This window comes from Solanum lycopersicum, chromosome 5 (genome assembly GCF_036512215.1).
Source record: "Solanum lycopersicum chromosome 5, SLM_r2.1".
Taxonomy (NCBI): Eukaryota; Viridiplantae; Streptophyta; class Magnoliopsida; order Solanales; family Solanaceae; genus Solanum; species Solanum lycopersicum.
In genome coordinates, this window is record NC_090804.1 from 40,105,309 (window position 1) to 40,127,078 (window position 21,770).

Consider the following 21,770-nt stretch of genomic DNA (forward strand, 5'->3'; position numbering starts at 1 on the left):
TTGAGTAAGTTATATGCTGCAACATATGTCTATTCTATTTCTATTTAAATAACCTTTACGTTTCTACATATTGCTATAATTTGTTCCAATAGTCAATTTTGCAACATATATCAATCTGTTGGAAATGCGAATTTAAATTATTGAAAAAATTGCAAGTACCAAGATGATGATGAATGAAATCAAAGAACTATTAATTTTACATATCAAAACAATGGTGTGTGACCCTAATCATGTATGAAGTAACTTCAATTGATAGCAAACAAAATCTAGGCCACTGATTAAATAAGTTAAATATTATTTAAGAAGAAGAAAAGAAGAAAGCTCAAGGACTAGCAGCCAAGACCAATAATTTAAGAAAAGAAGAAGAAAAAGATATAGAGAATGGGAAGACAAGCAAGAACGAAGAAGAAGAAGAGGAGGAAGAAGAAGAATACGATGAGAGGTGGGGGGGGGGGGGGGGGGGATATTTTATTTTCCCTTTTGGTACAGCTTGCTGGTGGCTTCTCCCAATTTTAATTCCCACAAAAAATGGTTAAATTAGGTTTTAGTCAATTTACTCTTTTACCTTTTATTTAATTCAATGGACCAATCTGTCGACTTATAAACTTGAGGACAACTCCACAATACTTAATTATTAATCACTTATGTCACCCCCCCATTTATTTTGAAGCCTTATGGTCACTTTTTTTAAAAAGTCACATCACTTTCAACTCACTTTTACCAACTCAGTGGTATCACAAAACTGAAAAAAGATTCCGCCTTTTCATTGAGTAAAGAAATAAAAGGAAACTATTAGGAGCAAAGAAAATCAAACAAACTTTAGATATCAGAAGTGAATTAGCTGTTATTCAAAGATCTATGTAATTCATGTCTCTTCTCAACAAGTGTCACAATAAATGATCATGTGGTTTTGTACAATGTAATTAATTGTTATACATCAGAAACATTGTTGTTTTATACAATGTTGTTGTTTAGAGTCAATATTTTCTTCTAAGGTTAAAAAGAATAAAAAAAAAAGAGAAAAGAACAAATTAAACTAGTTAAGTAAGAAATAAGTGTTAAACTCTCCGTTTTCAGAAAAAATGAAATGTTAATCTTGTTAGTTTAAGCTTTAAAAATAAAACAATTTTAAAAAGTAAGTTTTTTTTGCTATGCAAGTGGATTGAACAAAGAAAAAAATGCTATGTGGGGCAGGTTGAATCCTTTTTGATGTTTAGACTAAACCCATACTGCAACAGCCCTGCCCCATTGCCATCTGTACTACCTTCTCAACTACCACGCTAGTTGTTTTGTTAAGCAATATGGGCCATTAAAATTTAAATGGGACATTAAAATTTAACTAGTGAATAAGACTCTAATACACTCAAGATTATAGGAAGTTAAACACTTCCTGAAATTGTTCTTTCCTTCAACTCACTTTTCGCAAGTCAATGGTGTCACTAAAGTGAAAGAAGATTCCACGTTTTGATTAACTATACAAAACTTATAGGAAGCTGTAATTAGCAGCAAGGAAAATCATCCAAATTTTATATTACCAGAAGCTAATTGACTATTATTGAATGATCTCAGTAATTCATCTATCTCCTCAATAAGTGTTACTAAAAACGATCATTAATCATGTCAATAATTATTGGCATGAATTCTTCCTAAGTGCTTTTTACTCATACTTTAACTTGTGAGTTATGAAACGACATGTACCCCTAAAACACTGCTTAAAGGACTAAAAGAAGGTCCAGTCTCACTTACTTAGAAGCACAGAAGCTACCAAACACTAGATACAAAACTGTTCTTGCAAAACGTAGCTATTGACAAAAGAAAAGGACAACCAAGATATCTAAGTAGATATGGTATAAAAGTGGTCGTTGAATAGGCAACATCTTGTTCAATATTTGACAAAATAAGTAGAATTTTGAAACACATGAAAAATGTAGCGAAAGAATACTTACAAGATGTTAACTATTACAACAGGCATTCACCTGAGTTCTGACAACTTTCAATCTTCGTTTGGTAAATCCGGACAAACCAGGCATTCGATGCAGATTTCTGCCTTAATTCTGTTGTGCACACCTGTAACCTTTGGAGATGTGATTGAGTCATTCTTTGGATCATATATCTCTAATGTTGATTTAAATGTGAACAAAATTTAACCTTTATTATACGTGGAAGGGGCGGAGAAAGCTCATAATTCTCAGGATACCTGATGGTATACAATTTGTCAAAGACGCTTTAACTCCACACTCCTTCATTACCCACACATCAGAGTAAGTTCTCTCATCATTATTACAGAGGACCGGAAGATCACTTCCCAACACTCCAAGCTTCAAATGTCCTCCTTTGTTGTAGCTGGGCAGCTCCAGCTTTCCCCATTTATCATTAACCATATCAATAGACGTGATCCGCCAACCACATCCACGTCTAGGAGAAGTAATCAAATGAATTTTATGATTCACAAATTTAGCCTCACTATAATAACTCACCCCAGGTTTAAAATCTTCAACTGTTCTCCAAGAATCACACTTTAAACTATATATGGCGGCCTCGAAATAGCGCTTAATCATGCTACTTAAAATACCCACTACCTTATAATCGTCACGAACCTCATCATATCCAAAACGACAAGTGGACCATTAGGCAAGACAAACCTAACCATTAACCGAACCTTTAGTATGAAAACGTAGAGGTGGATTTTTCATGGGACATTCCAAATCATGTACCTCATTAATAGAGTTATGAGATAAAGAGCTAACAGAACAACATTTAATATCATCACCAAATTGTAACTGAGATATTTGGCGGGTGTAATCCTTAGCAGAAAAACTAAGATGTGTTTTCACAAATTGACGAGTTGAAATTAAAGTAAACTAATTTTTTGAAACACATTTGAAATATAAGATGTATTAAACAGGAACGCTTTCAAGAATTGCTATGATAAGTTCTTCTGGCAAACACCCCATTGAATTTTTGCTTGAAATTTCAGTACGCTTTCTCAGTCTCCTCCGTTTTGCGCTTCAATGACAAGTTTCAGATTTCATTTTGGTTCGCAAAAATTTGATAGAAAGCTTTTTACTTTTGAAGTATAATTAAACAAAAAGAGTTTGCACAAAATTTGATCATTGCTTTGTTGTTTCTATCGAAAGCTCAAGTTTTTGCTGCACGTTATGCATTTACTACCCTTATATATATATATATATATATATATATATCTTGTTTTTCGTTGGCAATGGTAAAGGGTTCTTTAAATAGGAAAGACTCAAAAATGTCCCTGAACTATTTGAAATAGATCAGTTATACTCTTCGTTACATTTTAAAATAAAAAACGTCCATGTTGTTATCCTAAGAGATCACTTATACCCTCAAGAGTTAACACTCCATATTTTTATTGCCTTAGCAATCCACGTGAGACTAATCCTTCCACCTAAGCATTGTCAACTAGGATTCACTACAGAAGAACTAGACCTTAAATGGCAACAATAGTCGCCACAAAAGCGCATAAAATCGTCACTAAAAGTTTTTAACATTAAATTCTAATTTTGTGTTTTTTTCTTCATTGTTTTTTAAAAAAACAAAAATGATATCGATTAAGTAGGAATTTGAAGACAATGTATGTTTTATTTTTATGTTATATGTAAACGTATAAAATGTACTATGATGCATTATATATTAGGAGATGTGAATGGAGAAGTAATTTGTATAATTTTTTCATGATAATATTGTGTGTTTTTAATATTGATATTGCAAGTTATTTGTTTTAGAAAATTAGTTTGCAATCGAAAATTAATTATCATTTTTTTTGTTGAAAAAATAGGTTTTACTAGCAAATGGTTGTTGCAGCGTTAGTCGTCACTAAAAATCACTCATAACCTTTAGTGACAATATTTTGAGATTTTGGCAACTTTGTCGCCACTAATATTCAAGTTCTTTTGTAGTGAATCTTAGTTAGCAACACTTAGGTGGATGGATTAGTTCAATGTGATCACATCACTAAAAAATTGGAGTGTTAATTCTTGAGGTATTTGTGGTATCCTAGGATAACGACGGTGGTATTTTTGATCCCAAAATGTAATGGAGGGTATAAGTGGTCTATTTCGTATAGTTCAGGGGCAATTTTGACCGTTTTCCATTTCTTAAATCATTCTACACCATCATCCAAGAGATGTCTATATGGATTTCTCTTTTGCCTAAATTTAGGTGATATATTTTGTTTTTTTTTTTAAGTTTTAAGTATATTTATTGAATATGTCATTTTTAATAAGTTTTTCGCTCCTTCAAAAATTTTCTTCAACTAACCACCTGAATTTGCTATGGATCGATCAAATTTTTTCTGAATGTCAATTGTTATGTTATTTTTAATTATTATTTTTTAAGATTTTTGCGCTAAAATTTGTATTGCTCCTCTTTTGTGATTTCACTCTTTCATCTATTTGAATTTTTTTCTGTGTTCTTTCTTAGGGTTTTGTAGAGTTTCTTCATTTTGAATCAATATTGTGTCCGTTAAGTTTTCTCTATTGTCCTTTCATTCGTTGATGTTGAATTTTTGGTAGAGAATTCATTCAATCTATAATTATGTTTCTCTAGTTAACAAATAATTTGAAATTTAGCGACTCCAATCGGTTATGACAAAGCAACATAAAATTAAGGTTTACTAAATATGATAGCTAGCTAGTTAATTTGATCATAATAACAATAGCAAAATAACCAATGGACAGAACCAAGCAGAAGTGCTAATAAAATAATAAAAACCAAATTAACTAACAACAAAAAAGTCAAAACAACAAAAACAAAACATCTAAGCTATAACAGACATTATGCATTAACCATAACAATTAATTAAAAGTAATAAATAATAAAAAATAACAATAACGGTAGAAAGATAACTAAAGCCATATATGAACTCAAAGAGAATAAAGCAATAGATATTACTAAATATATCAAATACACTGGGGAGAAAAAAATCAATAGAAAACACCGCTTAACACGAGCTAATGAATTAAGGGTGACAAAAAAGTTTCAAAATGACGAAAAAGTGACACTAATTATAATTATTGAATAGAGCTGACAATTTTATGATTTGTGATAATGACACTAGTTTTAAAACCCTCAAGTTTTATTATTTAGATTTTCTCCATTTCACATCCTCTCTTATCTCCACCCTTCTGCCGCTGTTAGCCACCCCCCCTTCTGACAGTATAACCTTTGTTGTCACCACTTCCTCCTCTGCCAAAACCATCCGTTCTTCCTCCATTGCCACCACTGTCTTTTTCTTCTTTTTTTACCACCATCCTTGCGACTCCTTCTTCTCTGCCTCTGCCTCCACAACAACCATAACCTCCACATTCGTTTTTATCACCAAAATCTCATTTGTCACACTACCACCCTCTTTTTTGCCTCACTTGCTACATAAATTATTCTAATTGTTGCAGTAACTTGAAAAGTTGCTTAAAAAGTTTCTAACAGTTACTACAATAACTTCAACAATTGCTGGAAAAATTTTAGCACTTGCTAAAGAAACTTCAACTTACTACAAACCATCGAAATAAAATAGGATAAACTAGATCCTATCATGAGTTTTATTATTTAAGAAGATGTTAGAATGATGAATAATAACTTGATAATTCACTTTGATTAGTTTGGAAGTCAAAGGTCGAAGAACGATCAAGACGTTCGAAAACTAGTCTTTTGGTGTGCTAGTGTGTCCTTGTGTGTTGTGCATGTTTTAAGGTGTTGTTTGGAGTCTAAAATCATTAGGGATGACCCTAAAACCTAAAGGGACATGTTTAGAGGGTATGACTTTCCAAGGACCAACGAAAGGGTCCTTGAGGAGGACCCAAGTTATGGCAAGAAGGCTGCCAAGGCAGCCTTTTAGAAGTTGTCTGCGCGTCCCGCAGCCTACACATAAAGGGAAAAAATGTTTCCCTGTGATGCAGGATCAACAAAAATCATTCTATCTCAAATTAAATTTCAAAACCAAGAATTTGAAGTGTCCCCACTACGCACAACCATGTCCCAGATTTTGTCTTGTGTTTTAAAGTAAAACTGGACTTGGTTTAAAGGTCAAATTAGTGTAGGGGTGTTTTGGGTACTTTGGGTGTTTATTATAAACGGTTTTTGAGTCAATTTTACCCAAAATTCACCAATCAAAACAAAACCCTGAAGTGAAATCAAAAGCTTTTCATTCCTTCTCTCCCAAACCTCCATTGTTGAAGCTTTGAAGCTCCAAGGAAGAAGGACAAATTCTCCAAGTTTTTAACCCAAATTTCATTGGCTTTCTACCATTAAGGTATGGTGATTTCATCCTTGATTCTTCTGTCATTCAAGGATCCAATCAAAAGTCTTTTCAAAGATCAGCAAAAACCATGAAATCCTATTTTCAATTTGTCACATTCTGAGACCACACCCTAGAAGATATGACACTCTCGGAGTGGAACCGGCGTACTTGACCTCTTGGAGGTCTTGTTCAAGACCTTCCGTATCGTTCATCGCATATAACCATATGAAAAATAATTTGGAATTAAAACTTTTCAAGACATTCTATAAGTCTTTTAAAATATCTATATATAAAACTCATAGGAAATACTAAGTCTCATTTCATCAAATCTTAGACGCAAGAATACTTGGGACACGTCCCATACAATACGAATATATAAATACGTAGTCTATTACAATACTTCGATAAGAGAATGAAAGACATTTATGCCCTCGAGTCAATTGAGGACATACTTCAAATTGCTTGAAAGATCTTCTAATCCAAGCTTAGCTCCAAAAAGAACTTTCATCTATGAATCACTTTAGAGATAGATAAAAGCATGAAATTAGTATAAACACATGTACTAAGTATGGCATAATGAATAAAATTCATGAAAACAGACATTTATTGGAAATATGCATATGCCATAATGCATAAAAGTCATGAAAGCGGACATTTATTGGAAATATGCATCTTTTGATTTAAATATCATAATATAACCATAAGAACATTATTTAACACATCAAAAATACATAAGAAGTCACTTAATCAATTTATCACATTTGTAAGGTCATTACAGTGAACTCATTAACATTACATTGAGCTATTTTCTATGTTATAGCGAAGCCTATCAACTTCACATTAAACACTTTCTAGCATGTAATTGTCTCACTAAAAGCTATCCTAAGACTCACTTAAGTACGAAAAAGAGAGTACACCCTCTCTAGGCACACCTAAATGATCCTTAAGACCACCTATAATGAGATATATAAACTCACAATACACCAACCACATAAACATGAGATCCTCTTACCAAAGGTGATTCTAAGGTTCACTTGAGTGAGTTGTGAAGCGACCTCCCATTGATGTACCGTGATTTCACAGTATTTTTAATGCTTTTTTCTTAAGTTTATTGTGTTTCCAAAAGTCTTTTTGTATTGATTTTTATGTAAGTTTCTCCTTATTTGTAGGAAATCTGTCCAAATATGAACGCGGAAGTTTTTGAGCGAGAAATGCAGAAGAGACCACCTACGGAGCTTATGATCGTCCATCGAGCTTGTGACGGTCCGTAGGTGACAACGTAGTGAGGAGAGAAGCTGCTTAAGGAAGATGGGGAAGTCTGACCTAGTGTGGGCCATGACGAACCGTCATAGCCATGATGGTCCGTCCTGCTGGTTCGTCGTAGTGATCAAAGAGTAGTCCAGTACCCAAATTTCAAGAAGTTAAAGTATTATGGAACGCAGACCCTCGATGGACCGTCGTGCTTGGAACGGTCCGTCATACCTGTTCGTTGAGAATTATGAAAAAAGCAGTAGAAGAATTTGTGAAGTATGGTACGACGGAGGCCATGACGACCCGTCGTGACCACGACGGTCCGTCATGAGTTCCGTCGATCCAGACGCGTTTTGATAGATATTCAGTAATGAGAATTCTTCTATTAATAGGTTTTTATTTTTGTTATAAATAGTTTGAAAAACCTCATTTTTGGGGTTAGACTTTTTGATGTTAGACTTTTTGATAGTTAGACTTTTGGATAATCTTTAGTTCTTTTGTTCAAGTATTGAAGGATTAATTTCAGCAATTGTTACACTTTTTCTGGAATTGATTGTTGGTGCTTTTGTTGATTAATCAAGTGAATTTCTAGATTTCATTCTTTCTCATTAAATTAAGTGCATGAATTCTTATATTAAATATATGAATAGTGTGATTATGACCATAGGTAACTAAACTCCATAACTACGGTTATGGGAACCATGGGTGAATAATGAGGTAAAATCTAACTAAAATAGCAATTCTAGAATAGTGTCTAGCATGTATTCATAATTCTTTCGTTTAAAAGTCTTTAAACGGATGGCCAACGTTAGAACTCGCCTTAATGCTTCTTGCCGGACCAAGGAGGTAGATAATAGGAAAAGAATTATCAACGTAGATTTAGTGTACACTATCTAATAGGCTAGTGTCAATTGGTACGAGGCTCAGATGGCCACACTTCTGCGTCACATCCAGCCTTAGATGCAGAGGTCGATTGCTGAGGCAGAGGAGCACATGGAGTGTAAGATGGCACATCATACAGAGCAAAAGATCTCTGAGGTTCATCAGCGCTTAGACGCTTTTGAGTTGCGGATGCTAGCCCGGCCAGCCTTTCCGGTGGATGTGTCGACCCTTTAGGCTACGGTTGAGAGTCTGAGAATAGATATTTATATGATCCTAGAGGCTAGGGTGCCTGAGTCTGAGTCCCCTTCTGCAGAGCCTGGTGAACAGACAATGTTGTCTACTTTATTCGCCACTTCTGAGATTCCACCACCTCCCCCTCGACAGCATGCCAAGAGTTGCAGGGGTCGAGAGGAGGATGAGGCTAGGGAAAGGAAGAAGGAGCACCGTGAGATGAAGGTTGCGAGGAGAGACTCGATTGCGGATGAGGAGGTGCGTCAGATTAGGGTTGTAGAGCAGTTGCTGGGGCATCTAGCTCGAGAGATGTAGAGACAACAAGAGGCACTACTGATAGTGTTGTTTCTGATGAGGGAACTACGAAGGATTTCTAGACTACATAGGTAGTGGGTTTCGGGGAACCAGACCCACCAGCTTGCTGATCGCCGGCGCTTTGCGCCCCAGGTTTGCTTCACCTACCACTCTCGTGTTCCAATTTTTTTATGCATCGGGGATAATTGCATATCTTTTTGTTGGGGTGGGGTAAATGGAAAGTGAGTGCTAGGGTGAAGTCTGAGTAGCCCAATTCACGTTTTTCTTTTGGGGTTTTTTTTCCTGTGTTCTTTTTCCCCAAGAGAATGATTATTTTTATTATTGAACGGGCATTACTATATGTTGTGTATATAGTATAACTCTAAAGCATGATGTCTATAACAAAAATGATATCCTGATGTAATAAAAATGATGCATGGCTAGGCATAGTAATTGATAAATGTGTGGCTCTAATCATGACATATATATACACCACTGCATGACCCTAAGTCTAAGACTTGAACTGGGTGTCTGATAATCTGGCATATTAATGAGATGTTAGGTGAGTGTGAGGAAAGTTTGAATAGTCCACTATTTGTACTGAGATAGAACTTGCCTGGTTAGTCCTGCTAAAAGTAAGCTATAATATACAATTAGTAAAGGATCATAGGCCCTTGTTCAATATAGCCAATTTTTAGCCTAAATAAATAAAAATACCGAATGAAATTAATATCTTTTGATCCAAATGATTTGAGCTTAAAATAGACCTTTCTTTTTCACCCAACTGATCTTTTCTCGAAATAATGTGTTGGCCCTGGTCCCTCCTTGGACATGTGCACCTCAACTTATGCCAAAAGCATAAGTTGAGGGTGTCTAATGCCGTAAACGACCTTTTCGTGGGCCTGACTCAACTTTGGGGTTTGTGTACTTTGACTCATGGCAAAGCCATGAGTTGAGGGTGGCTATCATGAGGAATTCTCTGGAAAGTAGGGTTGAAAGAACAAAGAGAGAGAAAGAACAAAAGTAAAATGACTCAAGAACCAGTTGAAAGAAAAGTAAAATAAAAAATATAAAAAACACAAGCAGGAAAAGAAAAGAGTCAATTACACAAATGAAGAAAGAAGGGAAAATAGCAAGGTGAAAGAATTCATGAAAAAGGGCGGGATAAAATGATGAAAAGGTCAAATGCTTAACCGATCTGTCAAAGAGGGCAACAATTCACTAAAGTATACCTAAATATACCCTACCTGACCCTGAGCCTATGTTACAAGATAAGAAAGTCCTATCGTGATCCTAAGAGTTGTATGTCGAACTTAAAGCAGTGAAAATAAGGACAAGCGTATGGCAATATATATGAATGAGTTGTGAATTTGTTCTGAGAGTGAGTGTTTAAAAGTAATCCTTATACTCAAACTGAAATCATTGTGCGAAAAATGAGAATGTTGTTTTAAAATGAGGACACTAGTTACAATACCAGAAATATGAGCACCTCAGTGATAAATTGAAGAGGATAGGTGTGAGTGCGTGGTGAGTCTATGTCATGGTCAAGTTCCACATAATTCGAGTCTACTAGTGATAACATGCTTAACCATGATGAGAGTTATCGGGATTGATAGCCAAATGATTGCGAAAGCTAAAATATAGATACTATTGTATAAAGATTTTGTAGTGAGTCATAGTGCGTCGCTTGAGGACAAACAACGAATTCAAGTTGAGGGTGTTGATGTAGCGTGGTTTCATGGTATTTTTAATGCTTTTTCCTTAAGTTTAGTGTGTGTCCAAAAGCCTTTTTATGTTAATATTTATGTAAGTTTCTTCTTATTTGAAGGAAATATGTCCAAAGATTATGCGGAAGTTTTTGAGTTAGAAATGCAGAAGAGACCACCTACGAGGCTTATGATGGTCCGTCGATCTTGTAACGGTCCGTAGGTGGCATCGTAGTGAACATAGAATCTGCTGAAGGAATATGGGGAAGTCTGACCTAGTGTGGGATTACATAAGTCCATGACGGACTGTCATAGCCACGAGTCCATCCTGCTGGTTCATCGTAATGATCATAGATTAGTCACAGTACCCAAACTCCAAGAAGTTAAAGTATTATGGAACGAAGACCCTCGATGGACAGAAAAAACTTGTTAAAAATAAAAACAAAAATATGTTGAAATAAGTGTAAAACAAAAAATAAAAAAATAAAAAACATAAGGCATTTAGATTGGTTAAAAAATACTTTCAAGAAATAAAAACAAAAACATAATGAAATAAGTGAAAAAAAAAATGCCAAAAGGATTTAATAGATGTCAATTGTCACTTGGCAGATGGCTCCATCCCATTTTTTAATTAAATAATGCCTCATATGATTTTCTCATAGAAAATAAAAAATTTTATGGTTCAAGGTAAGCTTATAACACAAGGCATTGATACTTACATCAAACAAGACTTTACACTTTTGCTAGTGTATAATGGTTATAACATGAGAATTAGTTCGACATGTCTAGTCACAACGAGATGTAAAGAGTTTACATATTTTTTATGCAACTTCATCTGGTCTCATCGTAGTAGCACATTCATATATGTTCGATTGAGAGCATTATTCAAGTCATCAATATTGATCGAAATTGATACTTGAATTTTCAAGAGAACAACCACTTTCAACACAAGAGGTGACAATTATTTTCGAAAAATAAAATTATTTCGGAGGGGTTTCGAACTCATTTTACAAATTATAATCAACAAGAAACCATAAGTTAAAACATTGCACAAGCAGTGTAAACACAATTTTAAACAGAAAACCAAACATAAGATCAAAACATCTGTCAAAACAACACCCAATGGTGGGCCTCAAACATCCACAAATAAAAACATTTATCCTCAAATGCAACTGATGATTATCTTGTAGTGAAAATGAAGAAAAACAGAAAGGGATGTAAAGAGGTAATTTGTCTAAACAATCAATCCATCTGTCGGGGCATCAATGCCCTGTGCATCAATTTGGATCTGGGTGATAGTGCTTGGAGTTACGCCCTCCTGCTTTTGGGTCTCACTGGATTTTACTTCTTCGGTTGCGGCTTCAACATCTAGATTTGCTTCCACCAACTTATCTACATCTTGAGCTGCTTTAAAGGCCTTTTTTTAATGAACCCTCTTTTCCATAATAGAATTGTGGGGTCAATGGGAACCCTCTTGGTGGTACTTGATTTCTTCTTTTCTTTTCTTTCTTCAGCTAGTTCTGCTATCTTTTCGTCTCTTTTAAACTTTGTGCTCTCCCTGCAACTTTGGGTTTAGACAGTTCTATGAAGACTTCAAGAAATAGCTAAAAAATATCTAAACAGGAACAGAGGGACTTCGAGTGTAGAAACATTTCACCAAACCAATAGGTGAAGTGATGTCCACTTAGCCGATTCGCCAAACATAGTACATAGAGGGTACAAGGGTGTATACAAAGGGAGAACCAAGAAGTTGTTCGGCAAATCTCCGAGAGAGTTTGGCGATGTCAAGTGTCCCCGCTAAATGTTACGAAACAATCAACACATTTAGCATAAACTTAAAATACAAATTTGACGTATGAACCTACGACTGGTTTAGCAAGCTTGACCCATCTTGCCAAATGGCTCAACACGCCTATGTATAGTCGTCTTCCTAATTCAACTCTGCAACCCCTGATAATGCAATTTATGCTTCTACTGTACCAATTGAACGAATACCGATAACAATTGCACATTCCCATAGAAAAAAAAATTTAACTCAAATAATACTCGAGCGGGATACCCCCAATTGAACAAAAACTTTCAAATATCAATTGATAAGACATGCGATCAATTGAATCAAGAGAGATCCAGTAAAGATTCAACAAGATTCACATTATGCAAATGAGTACAATTTCAAATAAATAAGTACAGGGTTCGAACTAGCAACCTTTGATGCTGATTAAAAACGCTACTGAGATGCTAGGTAACAATGCAATTTAATTTCAAGGACAATTCAACAACAAAAATACTAAAAATGCAAGAAATATAAAGCTGGTGTGAGTTTATGAAGAGGAAAAACATAGGAGAGTAAATGAAAATGGAAATTTTAACCCTTTTGCTCACAAAAGATCATCCAGTTTGTGACCATTCAACAATAATAGTCAAGTTCGCGTAATCACTCGGTGAAACGCAGAATGTTTAGTTTTTTCTCCAATTTCAATAGGATCTTCAATTCATGTGACAATCCCAATGACAGTCTTCATAGACATCACCAACATGAGTAGAAATGCGCCAATAATTTCTATAGACCGCCGAGTTTACACTATCCAATCTAAAGATATCTTGAATTAGATGGTGAAAGAAATTGGGTTTACCGAACATATCGGCGGCTCTCCAACTAGACTATTTGCTCGCCTTTATACTCCTTTTCAAGAATTCCCCTAGATTTAACCTGTACAAACAACATACCATTATTTCATCAAAACACAAAGAGTAATTAAAGGGTTTTCGGTTGTCTCCCAAACAATGTCTTAGTTAACATCGTGGCATGATGCAAACCCATTTTCAAACCTCATTCTTAGGGTTAGCCATAGTATCACTAGGCAAACCCTTTATATCTTGGATTAAGGTGAGGCTAGATATGACCCATCTGGGTTTCTAATTGTTTGATCAAGACAAAATGGGAGGTAACAATTTAATTAAGGGTGGACACATCTTATTTCATGTCTTTCAACATCTTGTCCGACCCTTCAACTTTATTAAGGATATGCTAGAGAATATCCTCATACCATCCACCTTCTGAATCCTTGGGCTGCTGATGCTCATGAGGAAGCAAATATTGATTTTTCTCCCCATTTTTCCAGTTCCGATTATGGTCCCTCCATTCACAATATCTATCTTTCCAGCCTTCATCTCTACCCCAACCTTGATTCTATCCTACCTTAGGTAGTTTGAATGGTATCCACTATTTTTGTTTGTTAGAAAGCTTACCTCTTCATTATATAAGGCTTCGAACTTCACCTCATCAGAATTTTAACACCCAACCCCACGACATTGACACCTCAGGCACCAGCCCCATGACATTTTTGAATAAAATGGCAAGTTTTCTCACAATTTTTCCATGTTTTGCTCAATCTCATTGTCCTTTTCAATTTGTTTCTTAGATAGCGTAAAGGTGTAAGAAGAGACGGTCTTCACAAGTGTACCATGCTCTTTTGATAGTCGTCATTCCTTCAAGAAGTTGTGCTGCTACTGCGTATGGTTGTTGCATTAATCCTCCGGGTGAGAGTTGGTCAGCTACACCTTCGTTTACCGAGTCTAGGCTATGGTAAAAATATTGAAGGAGGACGTTATCAAGGAAGAGCATAGGTCAGGCATTTGAGCACCATCATTTTTAACCTTAGCCAAGTTTCATGTTAAGGCTCCCCATTCAAACGCTTCAAGCTTTGAATATTATCCCGGAGTGATATCATCTTCAAAGGAGGGAAAAATTGACTAGAAAGATTGACTTGAATGTGGTTACCAATTCTTCCGAAAAAGTGATGGATTCTCGTGGAAGCTCTGCTAGCCATTTTCATGCTTCTCCATTTAATGAGAAAGGGAATAGCCTCAACCGGACGGTCTCCTGAGAGTATTTTTTAAAGAGAAGTGTTCGCACACATCTACGCAGTTTTGAAGACGCTCATGAGGATCCTGATGAGTCAGTCCACTGAAAAGTCCCAATAATTGTTAGAGTTGTAGCATGGTGCTTGTTATGTGAAAGACTACATTTCCCTCAGCTAGGGTAAACGGATGGCTCCAACACCTCCCATCAGATGATGGTCATTGATGTTCGGCTCTTGGACATCGTTGAGATTTCAAATGTTGTCTTAGTGGACCAACTAGATAACATTGCTAGTGTTTACGCTCATGCTTCCTTAAATGGTTTCCCAAACAAACGAAATAAAACCAAATGTTAAGTTAGTAAAGCTAAGACTAAGAAAGAATTGGAACTCTAGTTAACTACATTTTCATGTGACACCATTCCTCGGCATCGATGCCATTTTGATATTTATCGTGAACAAGGACACTACTTCCAATTCAAGTGTCTACGATCATCAATAATATAGTAACCCAACTGAGGGTTGGGATCGTTCCAAGGTAGTGGTAGTGAAATTTTTTAGCTAATTAGAAATTCATTCTAATTAGTCCTAGCTAAAGAAATTAACGAGTAAAAACATTATAAATTAGTGGGGTGACACGAAAGTGTTAAGTATCAAAGGGGGTGTGGGGTTTGTCACAAGTAAACTTAAAATAGTAAAATTGACGAAAAGTCTATGCAATGAGAGGAGGAATTCTTTGGATGTGAATGCACTACGGGATAATATAGATTTATTGGGTATATCCTTTCAATAGAATTTTTTTTAGAAAATGGTGACTAAGCTAAGATTTATATGTGAATAAGTTCTCTACTGAATATTTACATATGTATCAATGTTTACTAAAACTTGTTTTGGGAGTGGAATGTTATGTTGTGATCTATCAACAACATCTTGAACCACATTTGGTTGGTCAGTTCATTTGGTGAAAACTCTACTACATCAACCTAATCAGTTATAACAAAATTTTTGTTACATCAGTTTAATAAATGATAAAAAGATTTATACATAGACTTATACTTACTTAACTACCTTGGATATATTCTCGCTAGCTCTTTTATCCTTAAATGTATCAACAAAATATGAACACTATTACTTGAGTAAAAAACTAAAGTATCAAAATTGGAATAGATACTAAATAATCTGATACATTAAGTAAATAAACTAATATATTTTTACATAAACGTGTACTTACATCTTCATTGGATTCATTCTCACCAATTTGTGGGTCTTTTAATGTATCAATAAACTATCAAAAATAGTAAATAATTCAAATAATAATGTATCAAAGTAGTAACTTATACTATATCATTAATGAATGATACATTTAATGTTTAAACTATGTCATATACATAAACTTATACTTACAAAAACTTTCTTAGTACATGTACCGTAAATGGTGGTTCTAATACATCCTCCTTGATCTTTTCTCCTTTAATGTATCATCATCCTATGTTGATTAGAATATCAACCAAATAATAATTGTTCAACAATTGAAGCTAATCTTACATTTGAATTTTAAACATAATGTAGCTAGTACACTTATAAATGTATCAAAAATTTCTGTCTCTAATTATATCATTACAATAATGTATCAACATGAGGTAGATACTTTAATGAATATTAGATAATTTGATGAATATATCTGATTCTTACATCTACGACCTCATGTTCTTGTATGTGTGTTTGTTCTTCAGCCTCTACATTAGGGTTATCAATGAGGATGTTGTTGACAAACTCCATATCAATTGGAGCCCCTGGTTCAACAAATTGATTATTAGTTTGGGGTTGAATCACGTTGTCTTCTTCGACTACCTCTTCATCTGAGATTGACATCAATATGAAAACAATTTTCTTCAAGCCAAAGTACAACATAATTAGAATAATATCTTTGCGAATACTAAATATTTAGTAAATATTTAGCTTTCGAATTGCTCTTATCAGAACTTTGTGATTATTTTTTTTATTAAAACTTTAAGTTCATTCAAACTTTTTTCAACCTTTAAAAATACGTAAGCGAGTTAATAATGATTTACGGTGAATAATTGAGAACATTCAATAATAATTATGAGAATCACTTACATATTCCTTCACATATTGCTTGACTCCTTCAATTTCTAAAAGATCTTTCTTTTCTTTAGGATCAGATGAAAGACCCGCTGAATCTGGAATAGATGACTCATATCACGAGGGACTACTCTGATTGTTCCATTGCAATGCTTTTTTGTTTGGTCAAAACCGCTTTCTTTCTTCTCTTCCGGGGGTAGAGGGGAGGGGGGTTGTATGTGATATAGCAGATACATGTCTACTACTCCTTACAATCTGATCCGATGGTTTAGAGGATTAGTTCCCAAACCCAGGAATGTCATCTAATATAGCTTGTTTAGATTTATCAGCAGACATAGAATGTTCAAAATGAGAACAACCAGATTGTCCGGAAAATAAAGTAAAATCAATTCTTCACGAGTATGTTGTATATTTGTACATGCATTCTAAAACAACTTTTTAAACTCAGCATGCCAAAAATAATTGCAACTTGAAAGAAATAAAAATGATCATTACCTTAGTAAAAATACTAAACATATTTTCAAATTTAGGCTTGACACCAACAACTCGCCAATTTAGTATCCTTGGTATATAATCTCCCTCCTTGACAGTAGTTTCCTCATTAATAACTGATGCACATTCATACACCCACATATTTAGAGTATAGGTCATGTCACCTATAACATTCAACTGCTTTACTTTGGTTCTCTCTTTCCTCTATGAGAAAAATTAACTTGAAAAATGCATGTTGTCCCCAAGGAAAATGTTCATCTGTACGATATTCGACCATCACGAATTCGTTACCATTGATAGGTGCATCAGGAAGTTGTGAGAAAGTAAATGAGTTGATCAAGTATAGAATTCCCATTTGGAAAGCATCCTTAGTTGCTGTCCCATTACCTTGAAGAAAACGTTGAACAAGTCGACCCTTGGTCACACTATTAGACTTTACTAAATCGGGGAAGTATCTTTACACGATCCTACTCTTAGAGGAATTTGGATATTGAAAGTCATTGAGATTTGGTGCATTTAAATCCGGTTATTATTACAAACTCCTTTATAGTGAAGCGCAAAACGTTTTCATTTGCATGCCGCATATGGAGCTCATTACTGTTATCCTGCTCAATATCAAGAAGCAACATGCATTTTGATGTTTGTCTCTTTATAGTTTTAGTTATGAATGTCGAGATATGGCCCAAAAGAGAATTTGTAAATAACTCAAAAGCCTCAACATTTATGTACTTTTACAAATCTTCTACAAAATTATTGTTGTATGTTGGGCCAATCTTAAAATAGTGGGTTAACATTTGTTTGATAACATACTTCATAGACTGTAATGATACAAAAAATAACAAAATATTATGCAAAAACTAATGTATCTCATATGTAACTTATATAAAATTTACTATGAAATTATAAATGCCAGATACAAAGGTGGATAAATAAACTTGGATAATACATTATTAATTGATGTCTACAGAAAGATGCATAACTACTAACACTATAATACTTGAAACAAAATATATTATAACTTGACTTACTAAGAGTTATTGTATCAATAGATTACAGATAATAATGATACATTAAAATATATTAGCAATGAAGATCATTATAAAAAAAAGGATGATTAAAATGATTAGTACATTGTAATGCATGGTGACTAGGATACACACAAATACGAGATCTGAATATTTATTTTTGTATCATCAATTGATTAACTAACAAAAAATATTATAACAATTAAAATAAAAACAATGTAACAATCGAAAAAAATAATGTATATCATATGTAACTTATACAACATTTACTATGAAACTATAAATATTAGATACACAGACGGATAAACAAAACTTAGATGATACATCATTGACTACGATCTACTGAAATATGCATAACTATTAATATTATACTGCTAGAAACAAAAGATATTATAACTTGACTTACTTTGGGTTAGTGTATCAATTGATTACACATAATACGATACATTAAAATATATTAGCAACGAGATCATTATCAGAAAAAGCATGATTGAAACGATTAGTATTCATGGTGACCACGATACCCACAAATACGAGATTTGAATTTGTTCATTTTTGTATCATCCATTGATTAACAATCAAATATTATTACAACAATCGAATTAAGTAGAACAAAAACCTAACCTAAGGTAATGAAGGTTGAGAAATTGCTGGAGAAAATTTTTGACCCCTCTTTTTGTGGGTTTTAGGAACGTGGATTTTAAAAGAAGAAGCACCAGATCTTTCCAACTTTTACATTCGCCATTAGCAATGGATCGTGGAGTCTTTTGATTTTATTCTCTACCCAACCAATATCTTCGTAGTCATAAATCCATTTAGTGTTAGTTGGTGGTGCATTATCCATGAGATTCAATGGTTAGAGAAAAACAAACAAATGAACAATAAAATCAAAAAAAAGATTTCAAGAGAAGAGAAACTACAAAAATTAACAATACTATGTTTGACATAGAGAGACTTGATTTTGAAAACTGATGAGAAATTAATTGTCTAGATTACGTGGAAAAGATTAAGGAGAGGAATAAGTAAGTGATAAACTCTAATTTTTAGAGTAGAAATTAATGTATCCGGGAGTTTAGACTTAGGAGAGAAATAAGGGATTTTGGAGATTTTAAAAATAAAAGAGGATAATGGAAATATGTGAAACATAAGGTGTGTATTTCTATAATTTTACCTTATTTTTTCCTTTTGTTCCATTTCTTGTTTTCAAATTGTTTCTGTTTAAATTTATTAGTTACATTGTTTTATTATTATTATTACTATTTTATATCTATTATTCATGTTGCTTCAACGTAACTCTTTTTTATATACTAACTTGAACAACTCTTTTAAAAAAAGATGAATTATATTTAACTTGAAACTGAGATGGAAATATAATTTACATTTTAAAAAAGAGGTAAATTAGATTTAATTGAATGAACAAGATTAAATATCGTTAACATCAGGTTAAAAATATTAATTTATAGAATTCATGAAATATCTTTTTTGTTTCTTATTATATTTTAGAGAGATGAAAACTAAACTTATTTGATTAGTTGGTTATTTTTCTTTTTTTTTTTACAGATTATGACTAACCTAGTAAATTGAACTGTGTGAACTAAGAAAATTCACGATGCTATTTATTTATCTTCTGAATATTCATTATAAATTTATAATATTAGTAACTCTATACTTACACACTTTTAGAGATTTTTGATGATTTTCATAGTAATATGTGATTGAATGGATACAAATTTAAAATATTTAAAAAGTGAAAACTAAAGAGAAACATTACTAAATAAAAGTATGAAAACACAAGAAATTTTAAGAATGCTCGATGGAGTAAGACAAAAGTACAAAGAATTGTTTAATATGGTATGATAAAGTAAGTTAAATTTATCATTATAAAGTAAAAATCATTTTCCCCGTCTTGCTCCTTTTTTCATCATTTAATTTTCACTAGTTTTAGGAATTAAATTATGTAATACACTCGATCCGCTAAAATTCTTATCAATGTATCTTTGTCTCCAGTATCACTGATTAGTTTAGTCTTTACTTTTATGAACCAATGAAATATCTATGGTTCTTGTAGAAAGAGAATGCTGAGGGGCTACTACGCTCACCACACACTTGTATTACTACTTGGACTTCTTCTTTAATTTATATATTGAATCCCCTGAAAAAAATCTTGGGTCCATCACTGTTCAACGGTATGTCCAAAAGTGTGAGATCCACTTTAGTTATAGGAATTGCATTAATCATTTATTATATTTGTTTTACAGAAAATATACATGGATATGGAAATGGAGAAAGAATTACAGGTATATTTAAGGTGATATCTTTTTTGTATCCAAAGATTGTAAAATGGTGATCTTAGCATCATTCCTTCTATGTTAACCAGAAAGCTGGAAGAAAACACAAACTTCATGAAGAAGAGCTTGTTAAAACAACAACCAAAACCTATTTACAAGTGGAGACAAGAACGTAAACGATGACAATTTCTATGTTTTAATACAAGTACATTAAGCTTTTTTGTGGCTGTTATATCAAGAACTTAGCCTAATTGGATTCATGATGTATTGAAGCTCTACAATATTTCAAGTTGCTTTTGTGGGGGTGAAATCTTAGAATGTTACTCATTCATCATTCCATTCGAGGAATCACAAGTGGATGGCTGTTTTATCATGAACCATGTTGTTGGACATGTTAAAAGTTTCGATAAAATGATCCAAATGATCGTTAATATATAAGAATTGCTTTATATTTTCCTTAAAATATTTCACATGACCATATGGTACTTAATGTATCATAGAAAGTACTCATAATTCTTTTCCCTAAACATAATAGATCCCTCAGTTAAATTTAACACCGACCCCACTATAAATAAATAAAGCATCCAAAAGCTTTACTTTCTCCCTCATTCTCTATATCTTCCCATCAAAAGCATTGTGCTAGATAGCTTGTGCGTTTGTTTTTTCCTCAGCCGGATCCCTTCGCCACTCTTAAAAATATTGCATCTCAAAAATGTGGTCCAAATAAATGAGTTCTAATTTTGATAAAAGTTTAAGGACCGAGTTCATCTTGTTTTATATTAATTGTGAATTCATTTTTCCAATAACTTAACATGAAATTTACTTAGTTGATTGTCACGACCCAAGAGCACCCACTAGGTCTCTTAGCCAAGACCTTAGCATTCATGGTTGCATATAGGCATATAAAATATGGAATTATTATAACTTTTACAATTTAGAAGTCAACTTCTTCTATATATGAAAATAGAAACTTTGTCTCTAACATTCCATCTAGACATAGGAATATCAAAGTTTATGACTTAGCCATTACATAAAATAGAATGTCTAGAATAGGAAATACAACATAGTCTCTCAATAGGAAAAAGAACTAAACCTAGAATCATAGGTTTAGCATCCTCAAAAATAAGGACTCACCAACTTGGAGAAAGTAAATCCAAGTATCTTGAGAAATTTCCTAGAATCACCTCAACGACACGAACCTACAGGAGGGGGGGAAAGGTAAACAATATGGGTTAGTACAACACATGTACTAAGCATGGTTCCATGTGCATAAAACATTTGAAATTTGCACAAAAGGACATTTTAGTTGAAAACATGCTCTTTATCAATTAAAAACCAATATGAATACAATATAAGTAACATAAGTTAAATCA

At 33.6% G+C, this 21,770-nt stretch overlaps 2 long non-coding RNA genes across 2 annotated transcripts; one reads left to right on the forward strand and one right to left on the reverse strand.

The window, feature by feature from the left end:
• Positions 1–478: 478 nt before the first annotated feature.
• LOC138348580 (uncharacterized) lies at positions 479–3,149 on the reverse strand. Its single transcript, XR_011221322.1, has 2 exons — positions 2,149–3,149; positions 479–2,067 (listed from the first exon to the last, which is right to left on the reverse strand). It is a non-coding gene; the product is annotated as an uncharacterized lncRNA (long non-coding RNA).
• Positions 3,150–20,286: 17,137 nt separating this feature from the next.
• On the forward strand, positions 20,287–21,005 carry LOC109120335 (uncharacterized). The gene is made up of 2 exons (XR_002027797.2): positions 20,287–20,406; positions 20,487–21,005. It is a non-coding gene; the product is annotated as an uncharacterized lncRNA (long non-coding RNA).
• The last annotated feature ends 765 nt before the right edge of the window (positions 21,006–21,770 follow it).